General features: G+C 35.5%; 1 long non-coding RNA gene across 4 annotated transcripts in view; it reads right to left on the reverse strand.

Annotated features, from left to right (window-relative positions):
- Window positions 1–6,482, reverse strand: part of LOC134738444 (uncharacterized) — a 71,008-nt gene extending 64,526 nt beyond the window's left edge. For 3 of the 4 annotated variants that reach the window (XR_010124174.1, XR_010124172.1, XR_010124171.1), the window contains exon 1: window positions 6,287–6,482. This is a non-coding gene — a long non-coding RNA (uncharacterized LOC134738444). Of the gene's footprint in view, window positions 1–5,899; window positions 6,020–6,286 lie in introns of those variants that run through there. The other variant, XR_010124173.1, reaches the window with a different exon arrangement.
- Window positions 6,483–19,266: the final 12,784 nt, after the last annotated feature.

Raw genomic sequence — 19,266 nt, forward strand, 5'->3', positions numbered from 1 at the left:
GAGGTGGAAATTTTTAATTTTTTAAAAATGAGAACTTCAAAACGAAAACTCACTTTAAGTGTGAGACTGTGGATTTGCATATGCCCTGTCATCTATCGTCTTTTGGGAAAATATTCTAACTTGATGAGAAAATACTTCCCATTTTCTTTTATTTGTTTTATTCAGATAAGGGAGAGAGAGACAGAGATAGACAAATGCAATATCCCGTGCTAGAATTATGTGAAAGATTATTTAAAGTGAGTAACTCCCATCCTGGCCAACATGGTGAAATCCCATCTCTACTAAAAATACAAAAAAATTGGCTGGGCTTGGTAGTGCGTGCCTGTAGTCCCAGCTACTCAGGAGGCTGAGGCAGGAGAATCGCTTGAACCCGGGAGGCAGAGGTTGCAGTGAGCCGAGATCACGCCACTGCTCTCCAGCCTGGGTGACAGAGCGAGACTCTGTCTCAAAATAAATAAATAAATAAATAAAAATAAAGTGAGTAACTCATGGTCTATGTCTTCCGAGAGTGTTGCATTATATGGAGTTGCAATTGATAGTTTCCACCAAAATCACTGTATGGAGGACAATCAGAAAGGGAGTCACTGTAATAGCATGGTTGAAGATGACGGAAACAGGAACTAGGGCGTTAGCAGTAAGATTGGAGAGAAGGAAAGTAATTCAACAACACATTTTCTTGTTTTCCCACTGTATTAACAATGCATGTCAACACATGATCCTTATAGGTATAGTAGAAAATACGTATAAGCTAAATAATAAAGGGTAAAGTTTTAGATTCCACCATCAGGTAACAATTTAGTATGTCTATGTGTGTCTATTTCTGTATTTGTGTCTGAAATAGAAACTTATATAAGCAAGAACTGACATGAGTTGGAAATTAAGTATCCAGATTGAGGTAGAGGCATATCTAAAATGATTTGTTATTACTATCTGAACCTAAGTTTTAAATGGCACAGATAACATCAGTAAGCTTTTCAAGTATTATTTTGTTCTCAGTGTTATAGGACCATCTACCTATAATTCATCTAAGGTGAAATACAAGTAATACTAATGCCCATAATATTGTATATGAGCTTAATATGTACCATGGGCCAGGTACTTGTCAATGATTTTTTGCATTGTTTCATGTAATCCTCACAATAGCCCTATTTCGTAGAGGCTATTATGTTCACTTTGCAGATGAAAAAACATTGGCTAAAAGTAATTTGCATAAGAATACATAGCAAGTAGTAAGCCTTTATTGCTGCATTATTAACACTACTTGAGTCCAAATTCTGAACCACTGTGCTCTGTGGCCTAGGATAAGTATTATTTATATTGTTTCCTTTTCTCTTCCATCCTTACTTATTTCTTAATATTATTGTGCAGTTTATCCCCAATGACATTGTAAGTTTCTTTATTTCAATGACCATATTCTATATTTATTTTCTTCCATACTTCCACCATGCCCGAGAAAAGAAGTTTTAAAAGATTGATCTTTTATTGGCAAAAGCTTGAACATAGTTGGGATACCTATAGAGAATCTAAGAATGTCAACCTTGACATTTTAACTACTGAAAAATTGTTTTCACTAATTAGCATCTTAATCCTATCATCATGCAGCACATACTGCAATAGATATCTCTAAATTTTCTGGCAAATTCAATCAATGGAAATTTTCATAACACTTAATGCAAGGCAGAGAAGCTATAGAATTGTGACAAGGGATTGTTCTCACTGATCATGTTCTGCAGGTAACTTCCTAGACTTTATTTTGTATTGGTGCATATAACCAAAACTCATAAAGGACTGAAATGAAGGCATTTCCCTCCCCCCACCTCCTTCTCTGATTGTTAGTCCTTCTCAGATATGAGGACAGTGTCTTCTTGGGCTTCTGTCCAAAAACAGGATCAGAATAAACCTCCCTAAGCTTGTGGCAAGAAAGCCAAAGGGATGGGACTGCATGAGGTCAGACACCCCATTCTGCTGCTGATTACTTTGGCAATTTTGCTGCCCATGTCTCCAGTGCCACACAAGCTTCTGAAGCAATCTTGGTTTATCACCATGTGATAAGTAGATCTATGGGGAAGTCAAGCAACTTTCCCAAATTCTTTAAGAAAACACAGATTTATTTAGGTATAATCTCACTGCTAGACTCTCATTCTTGGATGCCAGTGCACGTAGGTGGGCCCTTTCCTGTGTCTCATTACCCTGAAAATAAAAGTCCCATGGCTAAATCCTCTGACAGGTTGTTCATATTGGTGCCTTGACTACTGCCATCTGAAAACACATCTTGCCATCCAAGAGCCTGCCACCTCCTACCTTGATGGCAGCTGCTTGAGTTGGGACAACGCTATTTAATAGCGCGATGCTGATGAATACTGGGAAGAACAGTGACAAGCCTAAGTGCTGTTTTACACCCCATTTAACCAGGGGAGACACATCTGCTTATTTTTGTTTCAGGGGAAGCACAAGGCTTAGTCTTTGTGACAAGGTCACAAGTCCAGCCCTAGGATTCCTTGTGGGGAGATCACCAGACTTCTCCAGACAATCGATAACAGAATGCCAACTGTGAGTTCTTCAAATAGAAATCCAAGGACATGATTTTGTCTGGCTAAGATGGAACAGGCCCAAATAAAAAACAAGCATGAACAGTTCTCTTTTGTCTGCGGGCTCACAGCCTGTCCTGCTGTTAGCCCTAAAGTTCTCATTTGGCGAAAAGCCATGCTATTACTTCATAGAGACCAATATATTTGAAATGCAGAGAGGTCTACCACCGACTAAAGGGAGAAAAGTAATGCATTTTCTTTTTGCATATTTTGTTTAAATATGCATTTCTCAAGAGTCATATCTTTACAAATGGCTTATAATTTCTCACACTCAGAGTTTAATTATTGAATAAACCTTCATGATGCTGCACAGCCACACTGTATTTGTAGGGAATATGAAGTCAAACAGCCTGATTTGAATTTTGCCTCTACCACCTCCCACCTGTAATATTTGGCAACTTTCTCCATATTTTTGTGCTATAATTTCTTCATCTGTAAAATAGGAAAAATTGCTTCTCAGATTAGCATGAGAATTAAATGAGATAGTGTTGATGATGAGCTTAAATTTTATCTTATAATCCCTGAGATATAATAATGAACTTATTATGCTACTTTTGATAGTGATAGGAGGCACTCAAATACCTAGGCAGATAGAGGTGGATCCCAGACGAAATCCCACCTCCAAGCTGAAGACAGTTTAAAGCCTGAAAGCCAACCTACAAGTTAAGTCCTCTCACCAGATTGAGAAACTGTCTTCCTGTTTGGCACACTTTCCTCAGATTGATCCCCACCCTTGACCTATTTTAAATATACCTATCCTTTCCTAGTTAGTTTACTACAGTCATGCCCACCTTTGAGTGGTTGTCTTCACTTTAACCTTTTTTTCATACTCACAAACCAATCAGCACACACTCCCCATTCTGAGTCCATAAAAAGCCCTGGACCCAACCACACTGAGAGAAAAACTACCCAACTGTAGGGGTGGGGGAACCCCAACCCACCCCTACTCACAGCACCCCACGTCCCTCTCCACTGAGAGCTGGTCCACTCAAAGTGTTCTCTGCCCATCCTCACCCTTCAACTATCAGAGTATCCTCATTCTTCTTGGACACAGAACAAGAGCTCAGGAACTACCAAACAAGGGTACAAGCTATAATACGGGCTGGGTGCGCCTGCACCCTGCCCAGCCGTGGGCTGAGCCGGTGTGCCAGCTAGACTCATCCAGGGGGGCCGAGTGGGTGGGGCGCTTCCAGCTGCAAGGCGAGGTGCATCGCCAGCCAGAGGTCCTGGCTGGCAAAGTGACTGAGCAAATTCCTGTGTTACTTTAATTTCTAATACTATTAATAAATTTATTTTTATTATTTTTCATTCATGAAAGTACTGTGAGTAAATAAACTTTGCCAATCTAAAGCAAATGCCATTCCTATGACTTGAAATAAGAGAGCTTAGCATAGTGAAAATCATTGTTCCAGGAGAGGAAAACTTTAAATTCCAATTAATATTTAGCCACCAAAATTCTGACTTGTTTTTATGCAGTGTGAGACAACTTATTATGAATTTAGGAAGGGCAGCAAAAACACTTTAACTAATCAAAATGCTCTTTAATTCCCTAATTTGAGAATTCCTCCATTAAACTGTTTCTTTTTTCTTTTTTCTTTTGAGTATGGATGTTATGATGTGAACTGGTACTTGCACTAAAAGTATCAGTTTAAGCTTTACCAATTATTTATACTTGTACCTGAATTGCTAATACTATTTTACTATCAAATTTTGAAAGAGAAGCAAAAAAGTGTAGGTCCTTGGTCTTCATATTTCTAGAAGAAATAGGGTCTCAACCAATGAAATAAAGAGCATATGAATGGAAAATTTTCTCGTTAAATTGTGCAGTTCATGACTTTGTAAGAGGCCTTATATTCCCTGAAAATATTTAGCATATGCCTTTTCCCAGACCCTGAACTGAGTACACCTCCTTCCCAGAATCAAAGCAGGGTTACTGTACTTGCAAGGACTATTTTTATCTTTCTGCTTCACTGCAAGATCAGATGATGCAATAATACCACATTCAAATGAGAGAATTCTTTAGGGGTCTTTCATCCAAGGATCTGAGGTGCTTCATAAACATTAATTAATTCTCCTAACACATCTTTGAGGAGAGAATTCTATTTTTTGTACTAGTTAGACATGCTAAAGTAATGCCACCAGCACTTAGACAGAATGCAGGCTTCAGAACAAGCCCAATCTTTCTGTATTAAGCAAAAAGTTCCCTTAATTGGGTTCATGTTAAGGAAGGTGAGAAAAGGGACAGAGATGTTAAATACATCACAGAAAGAAGTCACAGCACGACTCACAAATCCAGAGACTCCAATGACGGAGCTGAGCCTTCTCAGGAGGCCTTTGGTCAAATGCATACAACCGAGGGGAAGTATCACAGAGAAAGTATGTACTAAATCAAAAAAGAAAGCAAAGAGAAAGAAGGTACAGTCCAACTTCAGAGCACATTATAAAATAGCTTTTCCATAACCAACAAAGAATGGTCCCTCTGCTTTATGAGTCCCAATTATTGCTATTGAATATAGTCTGAAAAATTTCCTCTCGTTTAATTCATTTCCTCAGATAATAAGGATTTATTTGGGAGTTTCCGCTTCCTCTTTTTCCTTTCATTCCTTTTCTCCCTTACCAAACTCTACATCTGGTTTCTCTATAGTTAAGTCTTAACACTGATAATGTATAATCAGTACTTAGGACTTTCAAAAGTTTTCCTCAGAATCTTTTATGTACTTTAAGACAATCCGTTTGGGCCGAGATGTTCAGTTTTGCAGAATATACTAATAACTTTGTCTGAGCTGTGGCGAAAGTGTCTAATGCATCTACATAAATTGATGTGTCCTAAATGAACACACAGAAATGTCACGGTTCAGCACTAGACTGATAACCATCCAGGTACCAATTTCTATTTTAGCAACAGGCAAAGGGTTAAGGAGATAAATAACTGTGTTCTAAAAATGATTAAATAGGCCTAGCACAAGATAAGAAATAAGTTTATGCCTTTCTTTTCCAAATTTCAAACAAATACAAAACAATCTTAGGGTTTTACTTTTATTTTTAAAATATATTTCTTATTTTCTGTTGAGAAGCAGTATGAGTTTTCAAAAAAGACTAAATTAAGAGTAAAGACCCCTGAATTCCAGCCCACTCTGCCCCTTACTAGCTGTGTCTAAGTTTCTCCATTTGTTAACATATTATATCATATAGTTTTTATAATTTCAACAAAGGAAACATATTTTAAAATATTGAAACAAGAGTAAAGATTCTATGTCATACCATTATGACTAGTGCCAGAATGGGATTGGGTTCAAGTTAAAATAACTTACCTATAAATTCCAGTGGTCTCATATGGATTGATTTGTCCCTTTTACCTATCATCTGTGGCTAGGGATAGAGAACTAAAGCGACCTGTGGTATCTATGCTTTTATCAGGCAAATGTGTGCAAGATTGGAGTGAGGCAAGGAACTTGGTAACACCAGTTGAAATCACTTGTTTAGTGACTGAAAGCACATTTTCCAAACATAGGCAATAGAAGGTCTCAACAGACTCAATAAAGGTTGTATATTACATCCATCTCCAATTTCCCACAGCCTAACAGAGAACTGATTGAAACAGTAAAACTTTACAGAGTTTTTCATTTATTGAAGTAGAATAACAAAATACTGTCACATAGTTCTGGCCACATTCTCACCAGATCAGTTTCCTGACTCACCTTGTTCTCCTTTCACCCTGTCCCCCAACAATCTTGATCAGCTTTTTAAATTTTTCAGGGCTTTCCATTTCTTAGTTTCACAAATTGAGAAAATTATTTCCTCTCTTGACTAAGTATCACTTCTTTAAGCCCACGTTTCCAGGACTGGTAGATCCCCTTTCCACTAGCATGAAGGAAAATCTAACCTGCCAAGACATTGGTCTGACAGTATATTGCCTAGATTTAAGTTGTTTCATTTTAAAGCACAGTCTTGTGAAATGTTTCACCCATGCTGCACTGCACCAATTCTATAAATTTGTCATTCATGTCCTTTTAATTTTTCCAGCATGATGGGAAATGCATTATCCTCTCAATCCACATTCCATATCTTCTGTGAAAGCATTCACAAGACAGTACGTATGCATTTACAAGGCAGTCTAAATAAAGATTTAATGATGAAAATGTCTTAAAAAATTTGCTGAAGATATTTTTGCCAAAAATTATGCTGAATAGAGTTTGTTAGATAATACACTAACGTTCTCTTCTGAAGCAGAAGTGAGAGGTCACATCTTTGCTACGTGCTTTACATTTGAGCATTGAAAAATCCATGACATACATTTCCAAAACTTTGGGCTATAGATGAGCCAAGTACGAATTTTAGTCTTTATCCTAAGGGCAACAATTTCTTGAATTTCTTTTAAAATCTAGTAGCTGTTTTTTCAGTTTTGAAAAAAATCGGAAGTAAATTCTTCTACTTATTGGTGCTAACTGTAGGTGCTAAATGCTTTCTCTACAAGTTTAATTCTCACAAATGCACTGTAAATTATAACTGATTATTCCAATTATAGAAATTGTATAGGACAAACCTAGAAAGGATTGGTGTCTCTAAAACTACCAGAAATAAGTTGTGATGTCAGAATGAGAATCCAACTTCTTTTGACAGAAAGTCCATGTTCTTTATGAATATTTTCTGTGACCATCACACTCTCCAGATGAAATTCAAAAGTGTGTATTCAAGTCCTTAAAAAGCAAAATAAACATTGACTGAATTTTGGTTACAATTTTGAACTCACTTTTATATGATGTGGGAAGAATTTTTATGTTTATATTTTCTAACCTTTCCATTTAAAAACATGATAGGTTTATCTGTTGATTCAAATCTTCTTTTGCTTTTAAAGCATTCAAAGATAAACTTTTAAGTCTGTTGAACTTTATTTCATGGCTCATAGTACAGTTAATTTTGATATAAGTTTTGTGGGCCACTCAAAAGAATATTTATTCTGAATTTGGTGAGTTACCCTACAAATGACAATTTAATACTTTAAGTTGATGTTGTTTTCTTCTATATTCTTGCTGGTTTAGGGATAGATGTTTCTTCAAATGATGAGAGAAAGAGATACATTAATTTTTCCATATGTATTTATATATGTATAAATGTCATATAAATATAGTATATAATGTTATATATATTTGTTTTTTTTCTCTTTTTCTTTTCACTTCTATAAATTTAGTTTCCTGTATATTGCAGCTATGTTGTTTGTGCATACACAACAAACTTTAAGCCTGCTATGTCTTCGTCTTCTTCATGGAGTGACTTTTTATCATGTTGCTCTCTGCCTCTGGTAAGCTTATTTGCTCTGAAGTCTGCTTTATCTAATGATAGTGTAGCCACTCCTGCTTTCCTTTGATTACTGTTTGCAAGAAACTTTTTTTTTCACTTTTTTATTTTCACTCTGCCTATATCCTTATGTTTGAAGTGAGTTTCCTATATACTACATATAGTCAGGTCTTATCTTTTAATCCATTCTCCCAATCACTGCCTTTTTATTAATATGTTTAGACCATTAGTACTTAATGTAATTATTTATATTTGAGGGCTTAATACATTTCATCTAATATTGATTTGTTTTCTCTGTTTCTTTTGTTTCTGGTGGTTTTTTTGCATTTCTATAGATAATTTGAACAATTTCTGAAATTTATAGACTCTTCTGTAGTGTTTTTGAATATACCTTTTTGTATAGCTTCTTAAATGGTTGCTCAAGAAGTTACAATATATATAAACAACTTATCACTGTCTATTATTGTCATAATTTTACCAGTTTAAGTGAAGTATAGAAACTTACCTCCTTTACATTGCTTTACTTTCCTTTAGACAATAATATAATTATCAAAATATTTCCTCTAAATGTGTTTAGATTCATATAAGACATTGTTATAATTTTCACTTTAACCATCAAACATAATTTTTGAAACTCAAGAAAAGTCTATTTTATTTACACGAATTTTATCTCTCTATATTCTTTCTCCCCTCTCATGTTCCAACACTTCTTCCTTTATCATTTCCTTTCCATCTAAAGAAATTTGTTTAGCCATTATTTGAGAATATACTGCTGTCCTTCATTTCTGAAAGATCTTTTCCCTGGAGATAGGATTCTGAGTTGAGAGCTCTTCCCCTTTCACATCCTCTTACACACACAGACACATACACATCCCCCAACACACATACACAAACTGAAAAAGAGTGTACTACTTCCTTTGGGACTCTATGTTGCCTAATGAGAAATCTGCTATCATCAAATTGTTTTCCTATCTTGTAGGTATGGCTCTGGCTGCTTTCAAATATTTTTCACCTTTAGTTTTCAGAAGTTTAATTATAATTTATCTTGACTTGAATTTATTTGGGTTTATCTTGTTTAGAATTTTCCCAGTTTCTTGAATAAAAAGGTTTATGTGTCTTGCCAAATTTAAAGTTTTCAGTCATTAGTTTTCCTTGTACAGTTACATCTCACTTTCTCTCATATACTGAACTCTAATAACATATTAATATTATAGCTTATGTAATTGTTCCACACAGTTTCGTGTCTGTTTATTGTTTTTTATTCACTCTGTGTAATTTTTATCTTCAGATTGGGTATTTTCTATTCCTCTACTTTCCAGTTCATTATTATTTTCTTTGTAGCCTGCATTCGTCTACCAAGTCTATCCACTGATCTTTTTATTGTAAGTATTATTTTTTTTCAGCTCTAAAAGTTCATTTGGTTCTTCTCTACATGTTCTATTTCTTTGCTGAGGCTATTTTCTTACTTGTTTTATGCATATTTATAATTGCTCATTGAAGGATTTTTAACATGATTACTTTAAAATCTTTTTCTGATATGCAAACATTCTGTCACCTTGGTGTTGCAATCTATTGGCTTTTTCGTTTGTTTGTTCTTTTGTCCTTCAGTCTGAGATCTTCCTCATTCTTTGTATGATGAGTGACTATTTTATTGAAACCTGAAACATTTCTGTCTAATGTCCGGAAACTCTGGGCTTAATGCATTTCATCTAATATTGATTTGTTTTCTCTGTTTTTTTTTTGTTTTTTTTTTTTTCTGGTGGGTTTTTTGCATTTCTATAGACAATTTGAACAATTTCTAAAATTTTTAAACTTTTCTGTAGTGTTTTTGAATATATCTTTTGTATAGCTTTTTAAATGGTTGTTACAATATATATAAATAACTTATCACCATCTATTATTTTCATAATTTTACCAGTTTATTTAAATCTTCAGTTTTAGATGGATGTCTCTGAAATTGCTCTGGTAGAGACATGGGGCACTGTCTCATTGCTGATAGACAGAAGCAGAACTACAGGTTCAACTATCAGCCTCTAATAATTCATTAACAATTTGATTATTGTTGAATTTCTTTTTTTAACTCACAACCAGCACATTGTTAATGTGTACAATTACTCATTAGATTCTCAAGTGCTGACAAACATCTATCTATTGTGGATCTACTGAGCTGATAGAACATAATATTGCAACTCTACTTCCATGGTTTTCAGTAGTCTGAATCAATAAACTAATGAAAAATTGGTATTTGTTTTATGTGCTAATATCAGGTTCTTCATATGTATCCGATTCCTCTAATACTCTGCTTATGGGACTATTGTACATTTTTTTCTCCTTTCCCACACTATTCATTCTGCTGGTTTTCAAGGAGTTGCATCTTCTGAATGAATATTAAAAGGTGACAGCAAGAGAAGAGAAGTACAATGGACACTCAGAACATTGGGACCAGATAGAGCACCTGATTTTTTTTTATTTGTCATAAATCTTTCCTTTCTGGTCTAAGGACAATGAGTTTGTGAGTTATGAATTTTCTCCTTATCCTCTTGCTTTCGTACATACTTTATTTCAGGGATGCAGTATTGAAATCCTTTTAATTATTAATTTTAATATAGTTATACAATTCTTACTCATCAATTCTGGTAGCAAATTGTTCGTTATTATATGTGTTTACTTGCGATACAAAAATTAAAATATTTACATCCCCTCATTGGCTTTCATGTGCATTTTTGGTTTTGAATAATATTTTAGTTGATTTTTAAAGGAAGTACACTGGCCAAGTGTCATTTCCACCTAAACGAATAACTTCCAATGCTACAAAATACTACAGCATGCTGATATGAAGTGATTTAATACTATCATATTTAAAAGTGATGGGTCTCATATCTAGATCAAGGGCATAAGAAGCGTGTGGAATATGCAGAGGAATGGCTAGTTGTTCAGAAAAACTTTCTAATAAGATTATTTACATCCTCTTTGTCAAAATGAACCTGAAACAAAAGTCTGCAAAATGAAGAAGTTTGGACAGAGAGTTTGAATCCTAAGACAATAAAACAGGAGTCAGAAGGTAACCTGAGGACCTCACTTATGTATGTGATTAATGTTTAAACCAAAATAAAAGCCTGGAAATCTAAGATACAGGATTATAAAAAACAACCTAAAGTGAACATTTTCCCATTTAATTAAAATAAAATATAATTGAGAAAACTGATGAAATTATAGCAGCTATATACTAAGGAAGACAGGGTTTGAGACATCGCATGTAAAAGTAAACAAAATGATTAAAAATATTAGAAAAATGCAACACGAATAAGTTCTTATGTTTTAGTTTGAAATATTGAAAGGAAACATGATAAAATTATATAAATTGATAAATGGTTCTTATATGGTTATATAGTTTGGTTTATCATTGACAAATAATATGGAATAAAAAGTTACAATTTATACAAATATATGTATATATACACATATATGTATAAATATATGTATATATGTGTATATATACATATATTTGTATAAATATATATACATATGTATACATATATTTGTACATATATGTATATATACATATTTATGTGTACATATATGTATATATACATATTTATGTATACATATATGTATACATAAATACATATACATATATACACATACATATATATTCAGTTATTTGATTTGGAATTATCATTGAGAAGATAAAAGTTAATTTATTTATTCATTCTACAAACACTTATTGTGTACCTACTGATAAGATTCTGAGGATAGGGATAGTGAACAAAACAGAACATTCCATGTCCTTATGGAAATTACAGACAAAATATAATTGAATAAAAAAATATTAATTTATGATTAAAAGTTGCTTTAAAGAAAAATGAATCAAGAAAAAGAGATGCAGACAGACGAAGAAACTATTTACATGTGATGTAACATAAATCCTTTCTGAGAAGATAATAATTTAATAAAGACCTGAATGAAATAATACTAAGAATAGGAGAGACAGAGAGAGAGAGAGAGACAGACAGACAGACAGAGACAGAGAGAGTGCAAAGTCCCAAAGTTAGGAAAATTCTTGTTTTAGGAAAGGCAGGGACATTCTATTACAACTGGGGAGGAATGACAGAACAGAAAGTGATTAAAAAAGAAAAAAAAAAAGGACTAGCAAAGTGCTAGACCATAAAACTACAGTGAAGATTTTGGATTTCATTCTAATTGTCATGAAAATCCACTAGAGATTATCAACAGGAGAATGGCATTCTTAATATAATTTTTTAAAAAATCACTCTGGAAGTAATAAGAGAGAAAAAAAAATCTTTTCCAGGAGGGAACTATTACAACAAGGAGTCCATAGTAGGCTGATGTTGAATTCTAAGGAACAGTGATGGTGTCTTAAACTAGGGGAAGTAGAGGTAGAGGTGAATAGGCTTGGATGGAGTTAAGATACAGCTTTAAGATGGAGATGCAAGCATTTGCTGGTATATTAGAACTGTCCTTCAAGGAAATTAAAAATTGAGAGTATCTTTCAGATTTCTGGCCTGCACACCCAAGAAAAATTAATTCTAAAAATGTTCTAATCAATGGTAAACTATAGCATCATGAATAGCTATTAAGTAAAGCCAGTTGCTCTGATTTAAATGTGTTCCCCACAACTTATGTGTTGAAAACAGAATTGTGGCTCATGGCTGTAATCCTAGCACTTTGGGAGGCCGAGGCAGGTGAATCCCGAGATCAAGAGATCAAGACCATCCTGGACAAGATGGTGAAACCCCGTCTCTACTAAAAATACAAAAAATTAGCTGGGCGTGGTGGCAGGGGCCTGTAATCCCAGCTACTTGGGAGGCTGAGGCAGGAGAATCATTTGAACCTGGGAGGCAGAGGTTGCAGTGAGCCGAGATTGCGCCATTGCACTCCAGCCTGGGCAAAAAGAGCAAAACTCCGTTTCAAAAAAAAAAAAAGAAAGAAAGAAAAATAAAACAGAATTGCCAATGTAACAGTATTAAGAGATGTGACCTTTAAGAGGTGATTGAGTCATGATATGGGTTGGCTGTGTCCCAACTCAAATCTCATCTTGAACTGTAGTTCCCATAAGCCTCACTCACATGACATGGGAGGGACCCTTTGGGACATAATGGAATCATGGGAGTGGTTACTTCCATGCTGTTCTCATGATACTGAGTGATTTCTCACAAGATTTGATGGTTTTTAAGGGGCTTTTCCCCCACTTCACTCTGCACTTCTCCCTGCTGCTGTCATGTGAAGAAGGATGTGTTTGCTTCCCCTTCTGCCATGATTGTATGTTTCCTGAGGCCTCCCCAGCCTTGCTGAACTGTGAGTCAATTAAACCTCTTTCCTTTATAAATTACCCATCTCTGGCATGTCTTTATTAGCAGCCTGAGAACAGAATAATACAGTAAATTGCTACTGGTAGAGTGGGGTGCTGCTGTAAAGATACCCAAAAATGTGGAAGTGACTTTTGAACTGTGTAGCAGGCAGATTGGAACAATTTGAAGGGCTCAGAGGAAGACAGGACAATGTAGGAAAGTTTGTTACTTCCCAGAGACTTGTTGAATGGCTTTGACCAAAATGGTGATAGTGAAATGGACAATAAAGTCCAGACTGAGGTGGTCTCAGATGGAGATGAGGAACTTGTTGGGAACTGGAGCAAAGCTGACTCTTGTTATGCTTTAGCAAAGAAACTGGTGGCATTTTGTCCCTGTCATAATGATGTGTGGAACTTTGAACTTGAGGGGGGTGGTTTGGAATTGGAACTTATGTTTAAAAGGGAAGAAGAGCATAAAAGTTTGGAAAATATGCAGCCTGACAATGCAATAAAAAATAAAAACCCATTTTCTGGGGAGAAATTCAAGCCTACTGTAAAAATTTGCATAAGTAATGAGGAGCTGAATGTTAATCACCGAGACAATGAGGAAAAGGTCTTCAAGACATGTCAGAGACTTTCATGGCAGACCAGCCCATCACAGGCTGGGAGTCCTAGGAGGGAAAAATAGTTTCCTGGGCCAGGTCCAGGGTTCCTGCTCTATGCAGTCTCAGGACATGGTGCTCTGTGGCCCAGGTGCTTCCACTCTAGCCGTGACTAAAAAGGGGCCAAGGTACAGCTCATTCCATGACTTCAGAGGGTGCAAGACACAAGCCTTGGCAGCTTACAGGTGGTGTTGGTCCTATGGGTGTGCGGAATATAAGAACTGAGGTTTGGGAACCTCCATCTAGATTTCAGAGGATGTATGGAAACATGTGGATGTCCAGGCAGAAGTTTGCTGCAGGGGTGGAATTCTCACAGATAGCCCCTGCTAGGACACTGTGGAAGGGAAATGTGGGGTTGGAGACCCCACAAAGAGTCCCCACTGGGGCATTGCCTAGTGGAGCTATGAGAAGAGGGCCACCATCCTCCAGACCCCAGAATGGTAGATCAACAGACAGCTTGCACAGTATGCCTGGAAAAGCCACAGACACTCAACATCAGCCTGCAAAAGCAGCTGAGAGGGGGGCTGTACCCTGCAAAGCCACACAGCAGAGCTGCCCAAGGCCATGGAAATCCACCTCTTGCATCAGAGTGACCTGGATGTGAAATATGGAGTCAAAGTAGATAATTATGGAACTTTAAGGTTTAATGACAGCCCTATTGGATTTCGGACTTGCATGAGGCCTGTAGCATCTTTATTTAGGTCAATTTCTCTCTTTTGAAGAGGTGCATTTACCCAGTGCCTGTGATCCCATTGTATTTAGGAAGTAACTAATTTGCTTTTTATTTTACAGGATTATAGGCAGAAGGGACTTGCCTTGTCTCAGATGAGACTTTGGACTTGGACTTTTGAGCTAATGCTGAAATGAGTTAAGACTTTAAGGGACTGTTGCAAGGGCATGATTGTATTTTTGAATTGTGAGGACATGAGATCTGGGAGGCATCAGGCATGGAATGATATGGTTTGTCTGTGTCTTCATCCAAATCTCATCTTGAGCTATAGTACCCATAATCCCCACATTCAATGTGAGGGACCTGATGGGAGGTAATTGAATCATGGGGGTGGTTACCTCCATGCTGTTCTCATGATAGTGAGTGAGTTCTCATTAGATCTAATGGTTTTACAAGGGGCTTTTCCCTCTTTGCTCTGTACTTCTCCTTGCTGCTGCCATGTGAAGAAGGACATGTTTGCTTCCCCTTCCACCATGACTGTAAGGTTCCTGAGGTCTCCCCAGCCATGCTGAACTATGAGTCAATTAAACCTCTTTCCTTTATAAATTACCCAGTCTTGGGTATGACTTTATTAGTAATGTGAGAACAGACTAATACAAGTCATGAGGGCCTTAATGATTGGATTAATGCCATTATCACAGGAGTGAATTTGTTCTTATGGGAGGGAGTTATTTCTCACAAGAGCAGGTTGTTATTAAAGCAATCTCAGCCCATCTCTTTTGCATGTGCTCAATTGTCCTTCCACTGTTCACCAAATTAGGAAATAGTACAAAAGCCTTTGCCAGAGGCTGCTACCATGCCCTCATACTGCCCAGCCTCCAGAATCATAAGCCAAATAAACTTCTTCTATTTCTAAATTACCCAATCACAAGTATTCTGTTATAGCAACAGAAAATAGACTACGGCACCAGAGAATACATAAACCTTAATTCTGTCAAGGAAAAACAAACTAACAAACAAACAAAAAAGCCCTGTTTTACAATAACCATCAGTCTCCAATTTATGAAAATATTAAATCTCACCCATCATGATGAATGTTAGATTATGTTAGCTATATTGTATAGGTGTATTACAATCTATTTAAAAATCTTGTTTTTAAGTAAAATTGACTCATTACCATTTTTATATATGCCGACTCTCATTTTTCACTGAATTCATGTGTATAAAAAGCAGTAATACTTTTTATTTGGTGATCTGTCAAGATGTGTTTCACCTCAAAAAGCCATCTCTAATATGTATGGACAGTACAGTTGTGTATGTTCATATATCAATATGTACATATTTATACACAGTCATACATCTATAAATACTGCACTGCCTGTGGCTTATTTTATGAAAGGACTAAAATATAGTAGTAAGAAGCCTAAGGTTAAGAGTTTGAAACTCTTGTGAGGTTTGTTTAACCTCTTTATATTCATGAACTCTCATCCAAAGACCTCATTTTTATCAGCCTTCAGTAAAACATGTCATTTCTAAAAATTAGTTTACAGGGTGAAAGAATGGATGACCTTGGGCAAGCCTAGTGCATGAGGCTTTTAAAGAGAACTCCCTGGATTTTATTGATAGAAGGATATTCTTGGTATTAAAAGGTAACATTTTAAAAGTGTATGGCTTTGAATTCAAAGAGTGAAGAAATATAATTTAACAATCCTGGAACTTACCTCTTGTTTTTAATTGTCTTATTTTAACCAAGTGCCACTTAATTGGCTTTCCTTAATTAAGTAGCTTACAGAATACTACCAACTTCTCAGACTGCATCAAATAAGTTCAAACATGTATTATTTATAGTTTTTACAAGTACACTGAACTTGAGCTCTCTTAGATACAAAAAACTTTCCAAAGCAAGCCATTAAGTTTATTTAAAATAATTGATACTAGAAAGATTATGCTTCCTATATCAAATGTTAAGAAAATATTAGTTTTTTATAGGATGGTTGAGCTAAAAGTAATTTTAGTTTACAATCTAATTTTCCAAAGTACATAATATAAATGCATATATATGGTCCAGTTAGATTTTATAACTTTTTTTCTCTCTAGATGTGAAAACTGAGGTTCTGTGAGTTTATCTATTTCATTTTATTTTGTTTTCAATAGCTTTAGGGGTACATGTGGTTTTTGATTACATGGATGATCTGTATAGTGGTGAAGTCTGGAATTTTAGTGTGCCTGTCACCCAAATAGTGTACATTGTACCCAACAGTTAGCTTTTCATTCCTCACCCTCTCCTATTCTCCCCACATCTGAGTTTCCAGTGTCTGTTATATCAGTCTCCATCCTTTGTTACCCATAGCTTGGATTCCATTTATAAGTGAGAATGTTTGGTATTTGGTTTTCCATTCCTGAGTTACCGCACTTAGGATAGTGGCCTCCAGTTCCATCCAAGTTGCTGCAAAAGGCATTATTTTGTTTGTTTGTTTGTTTCATTTGTTTTTAAAGGTCTTAGTAGTATTCCAGTGTGTGTGTGTGTGTGTGTGTGTGTGTGTGTGTGTATATCTATATATACCACATTTTCTTTATCCACCTATTGGCTGATGGGCTCTTAGGTGTATTCCATATCTTTGCAATTGTGAATTGTGCTGTATAAACATACACATGCAGGTGTGTTTTTTAAATAATGACTTATTTTCCTTTGGGTAGATATCCAGTAGTGGGATTGCTGAATTGAATGGTAGATCTCCATTTAGTTCTTTGAGAAATCTCCATATTGTTTACCATAAAGGTTGCATTAATTTACATTCCTACCAGCATTATGAGCATTCATTTTTAAATATGTTTGCACCAATATCTATTGTTTATTTACTTTTTAATAATGGCCATTCTGACTGGGGTCTGGTAGTATCTCATTGTGGTTTTAATTTGCATTTCCCTGATGATTAGTGATGTTGAGGATTTTTTCATGTATTTGTTGGCCATTTTTATATCTTCATTAGAGAAATTTCTGTTCCTGGAGTTTGTCCATTCTTTAATGGGATTATTTGTTTTGTTCTTACTGATTTATTTGTGTAAATTTATTTGTGATTATTTTGTTCTTATAGATTCTGGATATTAGTCTTTCATGGAATGTTTAGTTTAAAAATATTTTCTCCCATTCTTCAGGTTGTCTGCTTACTCTGTTGATTATTTCTTTTGCTGTGCAGAAGCTTTTTAGTTTAATTAAGCTCCATCTATTTATCTTTGTTTTTGTTGCATTTGCTTTTGCGTTCTTGGTCATAGGTTATTTGCCTAGGCCAATGTCCAGAAGAGTTTTTCCTAGGTTTTCTTCTAGAATTTTTATAGTTTCAGGTCTTAGATTTAAGTCTTTAAATCATCTTGAGTTAATTTTTGTATATGGTGAGAGATAGGAATCCAGTTTCGTTCTTCTATATGTGAGGCTCTGTGAGTTTAATTGCCTGTCTAAATTTATATAATAATTCAGTGGCAAAGTAAGGCCAGGTCTGTTGAGTACAATTTAAATAATCTTTTAAATATAGTGTTTCAAATAAATAAACAAGCAAACAAACACCAAGTATTCCTCTCCAACACAACAACTTACATTTTATCTGTTAAAAGAAACAACAAAAATTAAACAGATACAGATAAAAGAGTATATACAGATACCTAATGGAGAAGACCAATTGTAATCAGCTTTTGCAGACCTTTAAACCATTATCTTCCCAAAAAGAATCTTCATTTCCTTTGAAGTTTTCACATTCCTGACTACATATTTTCCCTAGCATTGTTCTCCTTGCTTGATTAATTCACCTTATATATTTTATTTTGATCTTCCATGGATGAAAGGCAGTACTTATCTAATTAGTTAGTTTAACTATTGGATACCTATAAACTTATTTGTAGGACCTATTCTACGCTATTAAATATAATTTTACAAGACACAATTCAAAAACTTGATGATGACCTTCAGAGAGTTTCATTTTTGTTGAGGTATAAGATGTGGCGAAGAGACAACAGCTAAGGAACGATTAAAAGTATGTGCATGCACAATGATTAGATGGTAATGCAGGTATATTTAACAGAAAAACCTTTCAGAAAAAGGAGTAATTCATGAGAACAAACAGGGTCAGATGTCAGTTAATGAATGAGAACTCATTTTAGTTAACTTTTGAAGTAAGCATAAGTAGGATTTTTACTGACATAAAGATACGAGTAGAGGTTATTAAAAGGGAAAGAGTCAGCATGAGAAAATATCAGAATAAGTATGAAGTGTAGGAAGTAAAGACAATCTACTTGTGGATTTTAGTTAAGGGTACATTTTGAAGAGAAAATGGTGAAATGGCTCTGTTGTCTGGGGAACCACCCAAGGTTCTTTGTCTCGCGCCAAGAAAATTAGTGACATGGACGCACATGTGGAATGGATCAAGGAGTAGAAAGTTTAACTGGCAAGAAAGAAGAGAACAGCTCCCCCATACTGGGGGAGGAGGGCTCCAAACAGAATAACCCCAGTTGTAGCAGAAAGCAGTTGGTTATATTGAGAGGCTTTAAGGAAGTGGTGTCTGATTTACATAGGGCCCAGGGGACTGGTTTGACCAGGTGTGTCATTCACATAGCCCATGAAAAGACTGAGTCTCCCAAGCTAACCTTTTATTATGCAAATGCGGCTTCTACCTGGCTGTCTCAATGACACCTGCACATGTGGCTTCTACCTGGCCAGTGCCATGACACCCGCACACGTGGTGACAAAGAAAA

The sequence above is a fragment of the Pongo pygmaeus genome, chromosome 17, assembly GCF_028885625.2.
Source record: "Pongo pygmaeus isolate AG05252 chromosome 17, NHGRI_mPonPyg2-v2.0_pri, whole genome shotgun sequence".
In the NCBI taxonomy this organism is placed as follows: Eukaryota; Metazoa; Chordata; class Mammalia; order Primates; family Hominidae; genus Pongo; species Pongo pygmaeus.